This window comes from Pseudochaenichthys georgianus, unplaced genomic scaffold, assembly GCF_902827115.2.
Source record: "Pseudochaenichthys georgianus unplaced genomic scaffold, fPseGeo1.2 scaffold_434_arrow_ctg1, whole genome shotgun sequence".
Taxonomy (NCBI): domain Eukaryota; kingdom Metazoa; phylum Chordata; class Actinopteri; order Perciformes; family Channichthyidae; genus Pseudochaenichthys; species Pseudochaenichthys georgianus.
In genome coordinates this window covers 205,097-211,035 of record NW_027262999.1, presented here as the reverse complement: position 1 = coordinate 211,035, position 5,939 = coordinate 205,097, and positions in this window count along the sequence as shown.

The following is a 5,939-nucleotide window of genomic DNA, read 5'->3' as shown; positions in this document are numbered from 1 at the left end:
TGCCAAACAAAAGTTAAATCCATGTATCACTTATTCTGACAATGTACTTAACCCCAAATAAAAGAACCCAATAAAAAGAGTTGTTAAATAATAGGGAAGTCACGTTGTAATAACGAATAACTCAGCTCTCCCGGTTTTTTTCGTTTTCTTTTTGTGCTTTGCCAAACGCCACTGTGTTGGGTTGCTGTACGGAGTTGTCCAGTATGGCAGACCATCTCGCACATGCGCAGTACAGATCGGGCAGGGGGGCAGATCGGCAACAGCGATAATTAAAGTTTCAAAGTTTTGGGGGGTCGCAAATTCCAACAGGAGTCATTTGGGGGGGCCCTGGGTGAAAAAGGTTGGGAACCCCTGGTCCATGGGATGCCTGGTAACTATAGATGCTTCCACATCAATGTCATCTCCCGACGAATAGTCAAATTCATCGTTCAAAACGTCGATCTCATTGCAAAATTCCTCCATCGCTGCCATATCTGCTACGTTGTGTTGACTTCCGGTATGGATACCGGAGCGAAGACCCACCCAGTGACGTCAGCATTTGGGACTCCCCTAATGGCGGCGGCCTGGTCCCGGAATTCCCCACCCGGCCGGCGGATAATTCATTTTCTTTTGGCGAGTAATATCATATACAATAAATATTACGATCAATATCCATTGTAAAATGAATAAACTACCGGAATATTATAGCTGTAATTGGTGTTTCCTTTCCCCTTTAAGCTTTGGAGGAAAATTTCTCAAAATAAAATAAACAGCCAAGTTTGTGCACACTCTTTTTTGAGCCTAATGGATTAGTGGTCTCAAAATCACCATAGTAGAGCTGTATCTGCATAGCATGCTCTTGTTGTGAGAATAAACAGTGGTTCCTGAAGTACGCGCCATCGTTTACATCTCTGTGAAAGCCCTCCTGGTGTTGTTTAGCTCTTTGAAAACTGTTACAAAGTTCCGTGTTCTTAAACATGGATGAAAGAGACCCCATGATGGGTACATACATGAACTTATCATTGACAGGAACTTGCCTGTATAGTAGGGGTGTTGAAAATAATCGTTTCTACGATGCATTGCGATGCAATGTCTTAAAAGTTAAGACATGACTTAACATAAGTATAAAAAAAAAAAAGTATGACATTACAAATACTTATAGTTATCCTACCCTGACCTTTGAAAATGCTAACAGCCGTTGTTGAGCATTGCGTTGTGCTAATAGAGACTCTTAGGAGTATGCTGTACATCTTTGGTCAGCTACCTTGTTCTTCAACAGCTCAACCTTCTCATTTGAATATGGTCACTATTAGGTCAATATAAACAAGATGACACATCAAATTTGATCTGATCCCTTGCAATTAACAGTGCCGAAAGTCTGTTTTACAGTATCTATCTGAATTTAAAAAATAAATAGATTTGCCTGCAGTCTGAAATACATTTCCTAAAACAATACTGTACCTTATATGGGTTAACCATAGGGCTCACTATTGAAACAATAAAATCCATACCCAGGAAAAAAAAAGAAAAAGAAAAAAGAAAAGAGACCTTGGATTTCTCGATTTCTTGAGCCGAGTTGCGCTGCACAGTTTTCAGCCTCTATGCCAGGTAACCAGAACCACTCTGGTGATCATAGAAATGCTCCTGTTAATCCATCATCTGGTTAAGATCAAGGAATGATCCCACACATGACCTGTGTCATGTGTGTTCAATTGAATGCATGTAAGAGCTGTGGCATGGTTATGGGTTAAATAATTCAACTGTTACTTAAATACTCGGCCCCCTCCTCTTCATCATCTACATCCTGCCCCTTGGTCAGATTCTCCGCCAATACAACCTGGACTTTCACTGCTATGCCGACAACACCCAGATTTACCTCAGCACCAAATCCCCCCACAACCCCCCCCTCACCCACATCGAATCCTGTCTGACTGCAATAAAATCCTGGATGCAACGCAACTTCCTAAAACTCAACAGCAATAAAACTGAACTCCTCCTCATCGGATCCAAATCCACCCTCAGCAAAACCCCCAACCTGACAGTCACCATTGATGGCACCCCTGTTTCCCCCTCCACCCAGGCACGCAACCTTGGCGTGATATTTGACCCCACCCTCTCCCTCGAGCCCCACATCCGTCATATTGTAAAAACCTCATTTTTCCACCTCCGCAATATTGCCAAACTCCGTCCCTCTCTCACCCGCCCTGCAGCTGAGCGACTCATTCACGCCTTCATCTCCTCCGCCTTGACTATTGCAACTCCCTCCTCTACGGCATCAGCTCCACCTCCCTCAATAGACTCCAGCGTGTCCAGAACGCAGCCGTCAGACTCCTCACCCACACCAAATCATGGCATCATATCACCTCAAAGAACTCCACTGGCTCCCCGTTTCACACCGCATCCACTACAAACTCCTGGTCCTCGCTTTCAAAGCCCTCCACCATCTGCCCCCCCCTACCTCACTGACCTCCTCACCCTCTACCAACCCCCCCGGTCCCTCAGATCCTCCTCAGCCGGTTTGCTTTCAATCCCCAAGGCCAAACTCCGGAGCTTCGGGGACAGAGCCTTCTCTGTGGCCGCCCAGACGCTCTGGAACTCCCTCCCCCAAGACCTCCGTGAGTCTGAGTCCCTCACCCTGTTCCAGTCCCGCCTCAAAGCCCACCTCTTCAACTCTCTATCCATAAGCCCCCCCCCCCCTCTCAACCAACTTCCTCCTGACTGCTTTTCTGTTGTGTTTTGTTTCTTTGTGGTTTTGTTTTGTTTGTCTACCCACGTAAAGCGTCTTTGGGTTCAGAAAAGCGCTATAGAAATAAAATGTATTATTATAGAAGAAAGTAATATATTAGCTTTAAAAACAAAAGCATATTAATATCAATACTTACATAACCATTCTTTGAATCGGGGTCTTTTAAATGTGGGAACAACGTTGTAATGCCAAGTGCGTAGGTAATGCGGACATGGGCTGGAGGGATCCTCCCGAGAAGAAACAAATGTATTACAAATATTGATAAAGACAGAAAATGAGGAAAATGTATCAAATCAAAACAAGATTGTAAGCATACAATACTTACCCATGCGCTCTACCATGTCTGCCACCAGTATATTGATCATTTCTCTTCTTGTACCATCACAAAGACTCATATTCCTTGATGACTTGGTCACCACCTGGCTTTGAATGCAGGGCTGCGTTGACAATCTGAAACAACAATTGCCTAGCATTCAGCACAAACATTTCACCTAGCTAACAAGGACATATATTAATGTCGGTTCGTAACAATAAATCAGGGCTGAAAACAGCGTTTTAGGATTAATGGATATTGGATACACAGCTTTCCTCACTGGCATCTTGCCCCTTTCACACAGAACATTCCATTTGAGCATTTCCCTTGTTTTTTTAAGACACTTACTATTGGTACAAATAATTATGAATTATGTGCATCATCAGTTAAAACACACCAGATAACTTACATCTCTTGCCCTGCTGCTGTCAGGGGGTCCTTCAATCAGCTGTCTTCTCCAAGCTTTGGTAGATTCTAGTCTTATTGTTGAGTCCGAGCTTGATGATGACCCATCAGATAAGAATGATCCCTCTGAAGAACTCTTCAACATTGTTGTCTGGTGTCACACACACACACACACACACACACACACACACACACACACACACACACACACACACACACACACACACACACACACACACACACACACACACACACACACACACACACACACACACACACACACACACACACACACACACACACACACACACACACACACACACACACACACACACACACACACACACACACACACACACACACACACACACTTTGGATGAGGATTTGCATTTTTTCAAGGTTATTAGAATTATAACATTTATTATAACATTTTATTACCATTGCATTCTTCAGTGAAGGCCTTGAAAGACACCCGAGATGAATTCAAAGGCTCATCAAAGATGTCAGAATCCCATTCCACTCCTGTAGAATCCTCTAGCATCAAGGAAGTCAAACCTGGCAAATTGAATTTTGCCAGCACTGAAACAAAGGATAATTTGGACCATATCATAACTCACAAGTTAAACATATAACACTGAAACTCTTGAAAGCAACCATGATGCAAGACACTTTAATTACCTCCTTGTAAGAACTCAGAGTAATTGTAGACATCCTCTACTTTTGGTACCCTGACCCATTTCCTCACACTCTTGTATTCGACAGGAACCAGCATGTCACCACCTTCAAAAGGGAAAATGACTTATATTAGCATACATATACACAGATACATATACCTATACACACAAACATATATGTATATAAATACAGACACACATATATAATAGATACTGTATGTACAACCCATACTATGAAGCATACAACTTGTAAAAACAGCCTACACATTTGTTATAGTTAGCTAAGATAATATAACTGGTTATTTAGCTACAATGGTCTAAAATACACTTGGTTATAAAGTTGAGCATGTTTAAGCTAGGAACTAGAAGAGGACCGCTGGGCTCACGTCAGGGAATGCATGACTGCTGGGATTTGTGTGCTAATCTGCTTAATTACGGGACGGCGGGGGAAATAGGTGAACATGTGACAAAGCAGCGTTATAAAGTTAATAGCTTAGAGAAATAAAGCTTACAATAGGCCACATTCGTTTCCCTCACCTCTGTCCTCTCTGTCCCCTAATGCGCCTTCTGTTCGTTTCGAATGTAGGTCTACTCTCCTGTAATTCAAGTTTACTCATCAGTATAGTTGCAATGGTGAAATTCCACATAAAAAACTATTTCAAATTGCATTAAAAAGTTACAGATACAAGATATACATATTAAGTAAATAATTACAATTTAATGACATTATTCATGGTTACATCAACCGCAAAACATTAATTTTAATCGAGTGAAACGTACCGCTTTGGTTAGAGAGATGGCTGTCGAAGGTCTTGGATGGTGCTCCTTTGCCGGAAATTGAGGGGTGTGGTCAATTCAACACTCGGCGTGTAAGAGTCCTCACAACGACCAAAATGTACACCAACACTTTCAGCAAAAAACTCTAGTGAGTGATAGCTTGACTAAACTAAGTGTTAAAATAACACTGAACCCTGCTGATTAACACTAACACTGAAAATATAACACTGGCACATTTGCTGTGTACTATAATTAGAGTAACAGGGGTAATTCTTCATTTGAAAATATACATTTGATGCCTAGCTGGGCAAATCACTTTTTTTAATGGTTTATTGTCTGTTTTTCCTATATACATAAAAAAAAATTATAAAATAAAAGGTTCATTTTTCAAAAATGTTGGTGTCTAAATTGTCCTCCAATTCTGGAATGACCCAAAAAACGAATTAAGCACCAAGCCTCGTGGATCCTTAGTTTGGTTGGTTTTGTTAGATATTAAAATAAATGTGACACTATTATTATATTACTATTATACTAGTATTTCATTTAAATCAGTTTTATTCTGAAAAAACCGGAAGCTCACACTAACTATTAATTTAACACTTTCATTCTGGAAATTCTTAATTTCCGGTTAGTATTAGCATGTGGCGAAATGCTACGTTTTCAAACCGGGAATAGAAGGTGAAATGACGTGATGTTGTACCCTAAACACACTGGGATTAACACTGACGCTGAAATCACGTTTATTAGGGAATGTTTAAATGACTGAGGTTACCTACTGTAACCCCAGTTTCTATGAGTAAATGGCGCAGCCCTCTAAGGCTATCGCTATTGGGTAATCCCCCTGCGCCCCCGCGCAGTACTGAAACACTTGTAGTCCACGCCCACCCGCTAGGTGGGCCCCACTCTCGGGCTTCCTTCCGGTATAAACCTGATCAGGTTCAAATGGGGCTTTGCTTTAGTGCGCGTAACACCCAAGCCAAATCCCACTGAGGCGCCAGTCTGGGTGACACAGGTCTGAGTCTCCATACTCCTCGCATACAATGGC